Consider the following 14,559-nt stretch of genomic DNA (forward strand, 5'->3'; position numbering starts at 1 on the left):
TGCTGAATATGATAAAATATGAAGCGTTCACAAAAGTACAGCAGGTATATGCAATCTTTATAGATTTAAAAATGGCCTTCGACTCAGTCAATCGACAACTTCTATGGTCCAAATTGGCTGCTTGGGGTTGCCCATCGACCATTCTGAACCCAATTCAACAGCTATACTCGAACACGTCAATTAGAGTCCGACTTTCAACCGATGGAAAGGCAACAGCACCAATTCGTACATGGAATGGGCTGAAACAGGGTTGTCCCTTAGCTGCTTGCCTCTACAACCTTTTCACCCACGAGTTTGAAGGAAAAATTAAACATACTATGGCAAATCCACCGAAGATAAATAGCGAATCTATTCAAACCTTAATTTTCGCTGATGACATTATCATCATGGACAAAACGGTGAAAGGTCTACAAATAACACTGAACAAAACGCAAACTTTCATGAAGGCAAATGATTTACAAATTAACACAGATAAAACCAAAATGATGAAACTCATCACAGAAAAATCTAAGAAGCAATGGTCGCCAAAATTCTATCTGGAACAGAAAAACATCGTGGCAACCAAATTCATAAAATATTTAGGTGCAATAATTAACCCATCTAAGAATGAAAAAGAATGGCAAGAAAATATCGAAGAAAAAGCAATATCGTTGTCAAGACAAGGCCGCTTCTTTCACTGCAAATATGGTGCATATACGGTAAAACCTACAACCCTACTGTATAAACAGAAAGTCATTCCAATTCTGACGTATGCGAGCAAATCTTTGATAAATCAACAACTATTGAAATGGCCAAGATATGAAGCGATATTCTGGAGAAAAACCCTTGCTCTACCAAAGTCTTTTCCAATCTCTAGAATACGTTATGAACTTGCCCTCCAATCTATTCAATCCATTGTACTGTGGAAACAAATGGACCTATATAGAAAAATTATCTCGGAGGAAAAAATCTCAACACTGGAAATCTTAAAAGATAAAAAACATGCATTTCAAGTTACAGCTTTAACAAAGTGGACAAGCGAAATCAAACAAAAAATGGAACAAGAAGAAATTACCGAGGAAATGCTGAGAAACAGACCTCAATATGCCAAACGAAAAATTCAGAAAAACGACTGGATAAGAACAATAGAAGACCAGAAAAAATTTAAAAGACATCTGAATGCCGACATGGAAGTAAGAGCTATTAACGTGATGCCTTCGTATTTACTTCAATTCGTGACTTATTTTTGCGATTTCGTTTGAACATCCTACCCACGCGTGAATACTTGTCATTAATAGATCGAACACGTAGTATTTCGGCAATCTGTCGTTACTGTAAAGACCCTATGGAGCCAGAAACATTATTCCATCTAATCATGGTGTGCCCAGAGCTAAAAAATAAACGTGACTTATTCAGAGATTTCTTTAAAATATCAAACCGGCAAATGACAACCGAAGAGCGATGGGCAATGCTGCTCCAAGGAAACAATCAGTGGTTGATCATTACAGTGATCAAGTTTTGGAATGAAATCAACAAAGAACCGTAAAAGAAAAAACAGAATGAAATCTAGTGGTAAGAAGAGTATAAGGAAAAATATAAATGAAAAGTTTGATAAGTCAAACAAAACATTTAAAAAAAAAAAAAAAAAAAGATATTCTGGGCCTAGCCACCCACCATGCTGCCACTCCCACCAAAGCTTCTCTTTGTCTGCTCTCTGTCTCTGCTGTGCCGCTGACAGCAGCCGCAGACTCCAGGCCACAGTTCCCCCTCCTGGTCACTTGGGGGCTCCTGCTCTCGGCCAATGCTCTGTCCACCGCCCTCTCACTTAACTCTGCACCGGTTACCTTCCGCTCGGGCTCTAGTAAGCCACCCTTGCCACATACTATGTGCAGCCTCTCACTGTGGGTGCTCCGCAGTCCCACACACTGGGCCTTATTACAGGTGGAATGGGTTAACGGAGTCCGCTAATGGGTGCGGATCGTTATTCCCATTCTGCCTGATTACGAGGTCCCCTTGCGGGACCCGGTAAGGATGCCTGGTAAAACCAGGCGTCGTTACCGGGTCCCACGAGGGGACCAGGGAGCTAACAACGGGCCGGTTGTAATCGGCCCGCTGTTAGCTCCCTCTCCCATTCCCATTGAGCCCTATGGGGGCTCGAATGGAAATGGGGAAGGTCTGGGCCCAGGTTCCCTGAGGGAGGAATTACCGGGCCCTCCGAACTCGGAATGGCCGGTAATTCCCCATTCAGGGAACCCGGACCTGGTTTTGGAGGCAGCCACTGTCTCAGTGTCAGTGGTAGCCTTCACTCCCGCAGCTCCATCTCGTGGCCGGCCCACTGGTTGCCATCTTGTTTCACCACCGAGACCCACCGCAGAACAATTCGCACCACTTTGCCAACCTGTCACTATTCAGCTCACTCCAGACGCCACAGTTGGTTATTAGGCGTTCACCGCATGGAAACAATATTCAAAAGGAAATTTTCTACACAGGAAGCATAATTTAGTCTTCAGATCTGCCGGGAGCTACGGAGAAGCGTGTCCTCTATACGTGGCTGTCTGCCATGCCCCCCAATAACAATAGTCTTTAAGCACTCAAGGTCTTTTATTAAACAGCAACCAGGATTCCTTGATTGCATGTGAATATTGTGCCCAAGCAAACCAACTTCTCTAGATTGATAGGAATTGTATTGCACACAGGTACTTGTCTAGTTCACGAAGCAACATTGACTGCCAGTAGGGATGCTATCTGGCCACATTGACTGCCAGTAGGGATGCTATACAGCAGCATTGACTGCCAGTACGGATGCTATCCTGTAGCATTGGCTGCCAGTAGGGACGCTATCCATAAGCATTGACTTCCAGAAGGGACGCTATCCGGCAGCATTTACTGCGAGTAGGGGTGCTATACAGCAGCATTGACTGCCAGTAGGGATGCTATCCGGCAGCATTGACTGCCATCAGTGATGCTATCCAGTAGCATTGACTGCCAGTAGTGATGCTATTTGGAAGCACTGACTGCCAGTATGTATGCTATCCTGTAGCATGGACTTCCATTAGTAATACTATCCAGCAGCATGACTGCCAGTTTGGATGCTATCTGGCAGCATTGACTGCCATTAGTAATGCAATACAGCAGCATTGACTGCCAGTATGGATGCTATACAGCTGCATTGACTGCCAGTAGGGATGCTATCTGGTAGCATTGACTGCTATTAGTGATGCAATCCGGCAGCATTGACTGCCAGTATGGATGTTATCCTGTAGCATTGACTGCCAGTAGGGATGCTATACAGCAGCATTGACTGCCTGTAGTGATGCTATCTGGAAGCACTGACTTCCAGTAACGATGCCATGCAACAGCATTGTGTCATCTACATAGAGAGAAACTAGAATGGATTTGCCTTCAACCCAAGTGACACAGGTTCAAGGATGCACCGCCGCGTCTTACACCATCGTGCATGGCTACATGTTGAATTGCAGAATCATATGTTGCATTTTGTACTGCTGGCCATGTGCAAGCATGCAGCTTCTAAAGTAAACATAGCCATTTCTCCTTCACACCCCAGATTTGAAATTTCAGCCCTAGAATGTTCGATCAGTTTTATGGAATGCAGACGTGAAATATACACTCAAAGAGAAGAAACCTCTTGGTGCTCCCTTCAAAGTGATCTATAATGAAAGACTGGTCCAGCGGGGCACGCTCTATGTTCTTCAGCCATACACTGTGGTCATTGTTCTAATAGAATGTTCAGATCCAGGATATCAAAAGCTACATTGCATATGTGTAGCCCTTAGTGGCCAGTCCCACCTGGAATCCTCAGGTCTTCTGGAAAGGACTGAAGGGTGAGCCTGCCCATGTCAAGATGCTTCCTATAGCGTCTGCTATGCTCAGAGTATACCACCCAGACAGATGGGCCGACAGAGCGATTGAAGGCCACAGCAGAGCAATGTCTGCATTGTTAAATTGGCTCAAACCCTGGGGACTGGGTGTACTATATTACAGAAGCAGAATTTGATGGTAACATTTCTCCTTGTGCCATGAGGCTGACAATATAGTAAAGGAACAGAGTTCTAGGATAAAGGAAAAAAGACTGCACTCGATTTCAAGGAGCATATGATAAGGAATTCACCCCAATGTCCTTCACAGTGGGTCACAGAGTATGGCTTTTTCCTCTTGCCATTTACAAGTACAGCTTCACTATTTCTTGAATGATTGATAATGTCACTGCTAAACTGTGCCCAGCACACCCTGTCTTCACGTTCATCCAAACCCCACTGGCATGTCAGCATTGAAGCACAATGGTGCCACACATAGGACTGTAGTATCCATAATACATGTGCGCACTAACAGTGCTCCTCTGTGTGCATGCTCAAAGGGGATCCTCTGGACCGATCCTTTACTCCCCGTGACTATGAATTCTAGCTCAAAGAAGAGGACATGTTTTCACAGTTTAGTTAGTTCCTGTTCCTGGAACATGGAGCTCCTCTGAATTGCTGCATCTATTAGGGTCTCTGACATGTTGGACTGCTGCTCCTGTTCTGACATGTTGGACTGCTGCTCCTGTTCTGACATGTTGGACTGCTGCTCCTGTTCTGACATGTTGGACTGCTGCTCCTGTTCTGACATGTTGGACTGCTGCTCCTGTTCTGACATGTTGGACTGCTGCTCCTGTTCTGACATGTTGGACTGCTGCTCCTGTTCTGACATGTTGCACTGCTGCTCCGCTCCTGTTCTGACATGGAATTTAGAAGTGTGCCCAAGATCCTCTGTGAAAGTTGCATTTAGAAGTGTGCCCAATAGACACTCTGGAAAGTTGCATTTAGAAATGTGCCCAATAGACAATCTCGAAAGTTGAATTTTGAAGTGTGCCCAATAAGCTCGCTGTGAATTTAGTAGTGTCCACAATAACCACTCTGTGAAAGTTGCACTTAGAAGGGCGCCCAATACCCCCTCTGTGAAATTTAGAAGTGTACCCAATTACCCAATAACCTCTGTGAGAGTTACATTTAGAAGTGTGCCCAATAGCCCCTCTGGTAAATTGAATCTAGAAATGTTCCCAATAGCCTCGCTGGAAAATTGAATTTAGATATGGGCCCAATATCCTCTGTGAAAGCTGCATTTAGAAAGTATGCCCAATAGCCACGCTTTGAAAGTTGTATTTAGAAGTGCTACCAATAGCATCTGTGAAAGTTGATTATAGAAGTGTATCCAATAGACACTCTGGAAAGTAGCATTTAGAAGTTTGACCAATAGCCTCTCTGAAAACTTGAATTTAGAAGTGTGCCCAGTAGATGCTCTGTGAAAATTGCATTTAGAAGTATACCCAATAGCCTCTGTGAGAGTTACATTTAGAAGTGTGCCAGATAGCCTCTCTGATAAATTGAATTCAGAAGTGTACCTAATTGCCTCTGTGTGGAAAATTGTGCCTAGAAGTTTCGCCCAGTAGCCTCTCTGGGAAAGTTGCATTTAGAAGTTTGCACATTGAAAAAGCATATAACCCATCATATCACACCACCACGCTTACTCTCTCCTTTACATCACCACTCAACTAGAACACAGAGATACTATGACACCATTTGGTATAACTGTTCTCATACGAACATCCGCTGCTTACTACACATCATTCTATGTAAACACTGCTGGTCTCACACCCCCAGCCAGGCGTTTTCCTCAGGCCTAACGCAGCCACATCCGTTCCGGATAAATCCTGCCAGAACGAACACATTCTCCTGATCTCTCAACCACCACGCCTACCGATAAGAAGCAGCTATTACACAAGTATCGCACGAGCTGCACACATATCCGGTGCTCACACGCACCTTTTGACTCTCCCTACTCTCTCTACTGATCTGAACTGCGGTTCCCAAGGGCGTTCAACCTACCAGCGCCTTCAGACCATACCAATGGTATATAAGGCGCTATATAAGTGCAAAATAACATAACATAACATAACATGTTGGACTGCTGCTCCTGTTATGACATGTTGGACTGCTGCTCCTGTTCTGACATGTTGGACTGCTGCTCCTGTTCTGACATGTTGCACTGCTGCTCCTGTTCTGACATGTTGGACTGCTGCTCCTGTTCTGACATGTTGGACTGCTGTTCCTGTTCTGACATGTTGGACTGCTGCTCCTGTTCTGACATGTTGGACTGCTGCTCCTGTTCTGACATGTTGCACTGCTGCTCTGCTGCTGTTCTGACATGTTGGACTGCTGCTGCTGTTATGACATGTTGGACTGCTGCTCCTGTTCTGACATGTTGGACTGCTGCTCCTGTTCTGACATGTTGGACTGCTGCTCCTGTTCTGACATGTTGGACTGCTGCTCCTGTTCTGACATGTTGCACTGCTGCTCTGCTCCTGTTCTGACATGTTGGACTGCTGCTGCTGTTCTGACATGTTGGACTGCTGCTCCTGTTCTGACATGTTGGACTGCTGCTCCCGTTCTGACATGTTGGACTGCTGCTCCTGTTATGACATGTTGGATTGCTGCTCCTGTTATGACATGTTGCACTGCTGCTCTGCTCCTGTTCTGACATGTTGGTCTGCTGCTGCTGTTATGACATGTTGGACTGCTGCTCCTGTTCTGACATGTTGCACTGCTGCTCTGCTGCTGTTCTGACATGTTGGACTGCTGCTCCTGTTCTGACATGTTGGACTGCTGCTCCTGTTATGACATGTTGGACTGCTGCTCCTGTTCTGACATGTTGCACTGCTGCTCTGCTGCTGTTCTGACATGTTGGACTGCTGCTGCTGTTATGACATGTTGGACTGCTGCTCCTGTTCTGACATGTTGGACTGCTGCTCCTGTTCTGACATGTTGGACTGCTGCTCCTGTTATGACATGCTGGACTGCTGCTCCTGTTCTGACATGTTGGACTGCTGCTGCTGTTCTGACATGTTGGACTGCTGCTCCTGTTATGACATGTTGGACTGCAGCTTCTGTTCTGACATGTTGCACTGCTGCTCTGCTCCTGTTCTGACATGTTGGACTGCTGCTCCTGTTCTGACATGTTGGACTGCTGCTCCTGTTATGACATGTTGGACTGCTGCTGCTGTTATGACATGTTGGACTGTTGCTCCTGTTATGACATGTTGGACTGCTGCTGCTGCTGTTATGACATGTTGGACTTCTGCTCCTGTTCTGACATGTTGTGCTCCTGTTCTGACATGTTGCACTGCTGCTCCTGTTCTGACATGTTGGACTGCTGCTCCTGTTCTGACATGTTGCACTGCTGCTCCTGTTCTGACATGTTGGACTGCTGCTCCTGTTCTGACATGTTGCACTGCTGCTCCTGTTCTGACATGTTGGACTGCTGCTCCTGTTCTGACATGTTGCACTGCTGTTCTGCTCCTGTTCTGACATGGAATTTAGAAGTGTGCCCAAGATCCTCTGTGAAAGTTGCATTTAGAAGTGTGCCCAATAGACACTCTGGAAAGTTGCATTTAGAAATGTGCCCAATAGACAATCTCGAAAGTTGAATTTTGAAGTGTGCCCAATAAGCTCGCTGTGAATTTAGTAGTGTCCACAATAACCACTCTGTGAAAGTTGCACTTAGAAGGGCGCCCAATACCCCCTCTGTGAAATTTAGAAGTGTACCCAATTACCCAATAACCTCTGTGAGAGTTACATTTAGAAGTGTGCCCAATAGCCCCTCTGGTAAATTGAATCTAGAAATGTTCCCAATAGCCTCGCTGGAAAATTGAATTTAGATATGGGCCCAATATCCTCTGTGAAAGCTGCATTTAGAAAGTATGCCCAATAGCCACGCTTTGAAAGTTGTATTTAGAAGTGCTACCAATAGCATCTGTGAAAGTTGATTATAGAAGTGTATCCAATAGACACTCTGGAAAGTAGCATTTAGAAGTTTGACCAATAGCCTCTCTGAAAACTTGAATTTAGAAGTGTGCCCAGTAGATGCTCTGTGAAAATTGCATTTAGAAGTATACCCAATAGCCTCTGTGAGAGTTACATTTAGAAGTGTGCCAGATAGCCTCTCTGATAAATTGAATTCAGAAGTGTACCTAATTGCCTCTGTGTGGAAAATTGTGCCTAGAAGTTTCGCCCAGTAGCCTCTCTGGGAAAGTTGCATTTAGAAGTTTGCACATTGAAAAAGCATATAACCCATCATATCACACCACCACGCTTACTCTCTCCTTTACATCACCACTCAACTAGAACACAGAGATACTATGACACCATTTGGTATAACTGTTCTCATACGAACATCCGCTGCTTACTACACATCATTCTATGTAAACACTGCTGGTCTCACACCCCCAGCCAGGCGTTTTCCTCAGGCCTAACGCAGCCACATCCGTTCCGGATAAATCCTGCCAGAACGAACACATTCTCCTGATCTCTCAACCACCACGCCTACCGATAAGAAGCAGCTATTACACAAGTACCGCACGAGCTGCACACATATCCGGTGCTCACACGCACCTTTTGACTCTCCCTACTCTCTCTACTGATCTGAACTGCGGTTCCCAAGGGCGTTCAACCTACCAGCGCCTTCAGACCATACCAATGGTATATAAGGCGCTATATAAGTGCAAAATAACATAACATAACATGTTGGACTGCTGCTCCTGTTATGACATGTTGGACTGCTGCTCCTGTTCTGACATGTTGGACTGCTGCTCCTGTTCTGACATGTTGCACTGCTGCTCCTGTTCTGACATGTTGGACTGCTGCTCCTGTTCTGACATGTTGGACTGCTGCTCCTGTTCTGACATGTTGGACTGCTGCTCCTGTTCTGACATGTTGCACTGCTGCTCTGCTGCTGTTCTGACATGTTGGACTGCTGCTGCTGTTATGACATGTTGGACTGCTGCTCCTGTTCTGACATGTTGGACTGCTGCTCCTGTTCTGACATGTTGGACTGCTGCTCCTGTTCTGACATGTTGGACTGCTGCTCCTGTTCTGACATGTTGCACTGCTGCTCTGCTCCTGTTCTGACATGTTGGACTGCTGCTGCTGTTCTGACATGTTGGACTGCTGCTCCTGTTCTGACATGTTGGACTGCTGCTCCCGTTCTGACATGTTGGACTGCTGCTCCTGTTATGACATGTTGGATTGCTGCTCCTGTTATGACATGTTGCACTGCTGCTCTGCTCCTGTTCTGACATGTTGGTCTGCTGCTGCTGTTATGACATGTTGGACTGCTGCTCCTGTTCTGACATGTTGCACTGCTGCTCTGCTGCTGTTCTGACATGTTGGACTGCTGCTGCTGTTATGACATGTTGGACTGCTGCTCCTGTTCTGACATGTTGGACTGCTGCTCCTGTTCTGACATGTTGGACTGCTGCTCCTGTTATGACATGCTGGACTGCTGCTCCTGTTCTGACATGTTGTACTGCTGCTGCTGTTCTGACATGTTGGACTGCTGCTCCTGTTATGACATGTTGGACTGCAGCTTCTGTTCTGACATGTTGCACTGCTGCTCTGCTCCTGTTCTGACATGTTGGACTGCTGCTCCTGTTCTGACATGTTGGACTGCTGCTCCTGTTATGACATGTTGGACTGCTGCTCCTGTTATGACATGTTGGACTGCTGCTGCTGTTATGACATGTTGGACTGTTGCTCCTGTTATGACATGTTGGACTGCTGCTGCTGCTGTTATGACATGTTGGACTTCTGCTCCTGTTCTGACATGTTGTGCTCCTGTTCTGACATGTTGCACTGCTGCTCCTGTTCTGACATGTTGGACTGCTGCTCCTGTTCTGACATGTTGGACTGCTGCTCCTGTTCTGACATGTTGGACTGCTGCTCCTGTTCTGACATGTTGGACTGCTGCTCCTGTTATGACATGTTGGACTGCTGCTCCTGTTATGACATGTTGGACTGCTGCTCCTGTTCTGACATGTTGGACTGCTGCTCCTGTTCTGACATGTTGGACTGCTGCTCCTGTTATGACATGTTGGACTGCTGCTCCTGTTCTGACATGTTGGACTGCTGCTGCTGTTCTGACATGTTGGACTGCTGCTCCTGTTCTGACATGTTGGACTGCTGCTCCTGTTATGACATGTTGGACTGCTGCTCCCGTTCTGACATGTTGGACTGCTGCTCCTGTTATGACATGTTGGACTGCTGCTCCTGTTCTGACATGTTGCACTGCTGCTCCCGTTCTGACATGTTGCACTTCTGCTCCTGTTCTGACATGTTGGACTGCTGCTCCTGTTATGACATGTTGGACTGCTGCTCCCGTTCTGACATGTTGGACTGCTGCTCCTGTTATGACATGTTGGACTGCTGCTCCCGTTCTGACATGTTGGACTGCTGCTCCTGTTATGACATGTTGGACTGCTGCTCCCGTTCTGACATGTTGGACTGCTGCTGCTGTTCTGACATGTTGGACTGCTGCTCCTGTTCTGACATATTGGACTGCTGCTCCTGTTCTGACATGTTGGACTGCTGCTCCTGTTATGACATGTTGGACTGCTGCTCCCGTTCTGACATGTTGGACTGCTGCTCCTGTTATGACATGTTGGACTGCTGCTCCCGTTCTGACATGTTGGACTGCTGCTCCCGTTCTGACATGTTGGACTGCTGCTCCCGTTCTGACATGTTGGACTGCTGCTCCTGTTCTGACATGTTGGACTGCTGCCGCTTTGTCCACCCGTTTGGATCACTGAGCTGCCATTTTTGTCTTTGATTCCTGTTGCTCTGCCATGCCGGTCTGTTTGTTTGTTGTGTGTCACTCTTGGCACTGCCAGTTGATTGTTCCTACTTATCTGCGTTTTGGATCATAGCTTGTGGTGAGGTGTGTGGGTGTCACACCCCTTCTAGTGTGGATCCCTGTCTGGTCTTGGAGCTGATCAATGGCTCACCCGGGTATCGGTCATGAATATGATGAATATGAACAGAACTCTTTCCTTTTAAAAACTACAACATCCATGAGTCTCTGTAGTCCATGCCCTCTCAGCCAGTCACAACCCACTACCTTTGCTTGGACTCCTCCTCTGCTTTTACTCGTTCTGTCAACTCCTCAACTTCCATAACTGATCCTCGCTAACGGTGCAAAGTCTTCCTTGAACTTGGTAACTCAACTGCCGGTGAACATCCGGACTCCTGAAGTACTCTCCTATTGCTCAGTCTTCAGTTATTCTTCTGATCGTCCCCTATGAGACAATACAATAGGAGATTTTAGGGTGGTGTTTATGTAGAGTACTTTCTAGCATGCACGCAATACAGTTTTAGACAGTACAATACTCGGGAGGGAATTTAATGCTCGCCTCCTAGTCTTTAATAGAATTAATACTCCCCGCACAGATAGCAGGGGTAATCTTCATTCTATGACAAGACTGGAGGTGAGCATTATGCTTGTTCAAAGCTTTCCCAACACCGTACCTGCAAGACTCTCTGTAGGTTTAAAATAAAACTCTTTAAATGTATGATCACTCGACCAATCTGCTGCTAGTATGATCTGACTTAATGATACTCCTGCTCTCACGGCCCTCGAGGCCATTGCTCCTCTCACTGAATGAGCTCCATACATGCTCACACCTGCTGCTTGCATAATTTCCTTAACCCATCTCTCGATGGTCGCTGTAGCAACTGCGTGAAAAGGCTTCCTACGCGCTATTAGTAGCTGTGTGGTGCCCACTGCTCTATTCTCTGCAGTCCTATATTCGTACTCCTTAATGCATCATACCACGCACCATTTCGTATAACCCGAGAAATAGGGGTAATGGACCGCAGTAGTCCCTGTCTTGGTTCTCCTGACTATTGAGAATGTCACTCCCTCTGGTTCGCAGGACCGCCTGTTAATCTCCAGAGCTCTAACGTCTGATACTCGTTTACAGGAAATCAGACATAATAACATAGCTAGCTTTCCTGATAGCTGCTTGAGGGAGAGGTACTTGTCTGTTGGCCAATCTGATAGGAAACGTAATACTACAGCCACGTCCCACGTTGTGTTATACCTGGGCTCTGGTGGCACCTTGAATCTCGCACCTCTGATGAGCCTCACTACTGCGGGGTGTTCCCCTGCTGTTGCGCCTTCTATCGGCAGGTGACCTGCTGAAATTGCTGATCTGTACACCCCTATCATACGGAAAGCTCTTCCGATCTGTAACAAGTTTGCTAAAAAATTCAGTATCTCCACTACAGGTGCTGAAATGGGATGAACACTTCTGTTCTTACACCAGCTTGTCCATTTTGCCCAAGCTGCGTCATAGCTCCTCCTAGTGGATGGAGCCCAGGATTCAGCGATAAATTCTGCAGCCTGCGCCGAAATTCCTGGCAGTGCCCAGCGTCTCCTGATATCCTGCACGCGACTAGCGGGAGTGTCCCTCTCACTCTCAGAGAATGATATGACCCAGCTGGGTCCGTGAGCAGCCGCTCTCCTTCGGGTAGCACTCTGGGTATGTCCGCCACTAATTCCATTAGCGCTGGAAACCATACCTGAGATTTCCACAACGGCACTACTAGCACCAGCTCCGCCTTCTCCCTCCGACATTTCGCTATAACTCTGCTCAACATCACGAAGGGAGGAAAAGCGTAGTGAGGGCCTCCTGTCCACTCCTGCAGAAAAGCGTCAGTGCCCTGCGCTCCCGGATCTAGTCTCCAGCTGAAGTAGAGCCTCGTCTGAGCATTGAGCCGAGAAGCGAAGAGGTCCATGAGTAATGGTCCCCATCTCGTGTTCAGCTTCTGAAACACTGCTGGATCCAGTCTCCAGTCACTGGAGTCTGTCAGAAAACGCGAGTTCCAATCCACTACTACGTTCAGTGTACCCGGCAGATACTCTTCTGTCACTGATGTCTCTGATCGCAGGCAGAAGTGCCACAAGTCTTTTGCCAGCTCTGCTAGCATCTTGGACCTTGTACCGCCCAGGTGGTTCATGTACCGCACTGCTGATATGTTGTCCATCTTCAGCAGGACGCAAGATTTTACTCTGTCCCTTGTGAATGACTTGATCACGAACAATCCTGCTAGGAGCTCCAGGCAGTTTATGTGAAGACGAAGCTCCTCTTTGCTCCACTTGCCTCCGGTCTGTAGTGTTCCACATCTGGCCCCCCAGCCCTTCCGGCTGGCGTCCGATTCTATGATCAGATCCGGCTTGTCTCCGAATATGGCTCACCCATTCCAGGCGTCCATATTCTTTAACCACCACTCCAGTTCCTTAATGGACTCCTGATCTAGAGGGACTATCTGATGGTACTTCAGACCATGTTGAAGGTGTTTTATCTTCAACCTATGCAGTGCCCGGTAGTGTTAGGGGCCTGGTAATATGGCTTGAATAGATGCTGCTAATAAACCCACTATTCTCGCCAAAATTCTGAGGCATACATGCTGCTTCTCTAACCATGCTCTGATCTCTCTCTTGATATCTTTTATCTTCCGAGCCGGAAGCTCTAATGTCGCTTTCTTGGTATTTAGTATAAACCCTAGGAAGTCTAATCTCTGCGCTGGCGTGGTATCGGACTTCTCTGTATTCACTAGGAATCCTAGCGATCTCAGAAGGTCCTGCACCCGTCTCGTTTGGTACACTAGTACCTCCCGATCTTCTGCTAAGAGTAAGAGATCGTCCAGGTAAATGATCATCCTGACGCCCGTATCCCTGATCGCTGCCGCTACTGGCTTCATCAGCTTCGTGAATGCCCAGGGTGCTGAGGCAAGCCCGAATGGCATTGTCTTGAATTGCCAGAATTGTCTTTGCCAGAGAAAGGCTAGAAATGGTCTGTACTCTTCGAGCACTGGTACCGTAAGGTATGCGTCCTTCAAATCTAGACGTGTCAACCAGTCTCCCTCTCTCAGGGAGTCTCTGAGCTGATGGATGCCTTCCATCTTGAAATGACGATACATGATCCATCCGTTCAGCTTTCTGAGATTTATAACTGGACATACCTTCTCTTTCCTGTGCACCAGGAACATGTTGCTCACAAACCACAGGTTTGATACGCATCTTTCTATCGCTTTCTTGTGGGCTAGCTGCTCTATCTCGCTGTCTAGACATGTTTGTTCCGCTTGCGCTAACCTCTGACTCTGAGGTCTGCATATCTGGACTGGGGGTTCTATGAAATCTAGCTGCAAACCTCTGACGGTCTGCAATATACAGGAATCGCTTGAAAGCGTGCGCCAATTCTCTAAAAACATGCGCGTCCTCCCCCCTACTGGAGGGTACTGACTTGCTCTCACCTGGTGTAAATCTTTGACCTTGTCCCGCGTCCTGTTCCTCGGGACCTGCTGGCTCTTGGGAATCTCCCTCTGGACAGGAAGAATGTGTCTTGGCTTTTGTTTTCCCAGTATTGCGCCCTGGGGTTCTGGGGTCTTCTTCCTCCCTGATTGCGACCGGCTGCGCGACCCCTCAAGCGGCCGGTCCCTCCAAAAACTCTACTTGGAAAAATGTTGTGGATAGATGCTTGTGCCTTCTCCAGTGAAGCGTACGTTCCGACGAACCACCCCATCTCCTTCCCAAAGGTCTCTCTGAATAGGAAGCCTTGGGCTCCTTCTCCTGCTTCATATGATGCCAAATCACTAAGTTTAGAGTCTATTTTCAGCAAGAGTCCTCTCCTCCTTTCTGAAGCGATGGCACAATTTACATTTCCGAGGAGGCAGACTGCTCTCTGAGCCCGGC

The sequence above is a fragment of the Ambystoma mexicanum genome, chromosome 14 (genome assembly GCF_040938575.1).
Source record: "Ambystoma mexicanum isolate Mex_15411 chromosome 14, UKY_AmexF1_1, whole genome shotgun sequence".
NCBI classification, from domain to species: domain Eukaryota; kingdom Metazoa; phylum Chordata; class Amphibia; order Caudata; family Ambystomatidae; genus Ambystoma; species Ambystoma mexicanum.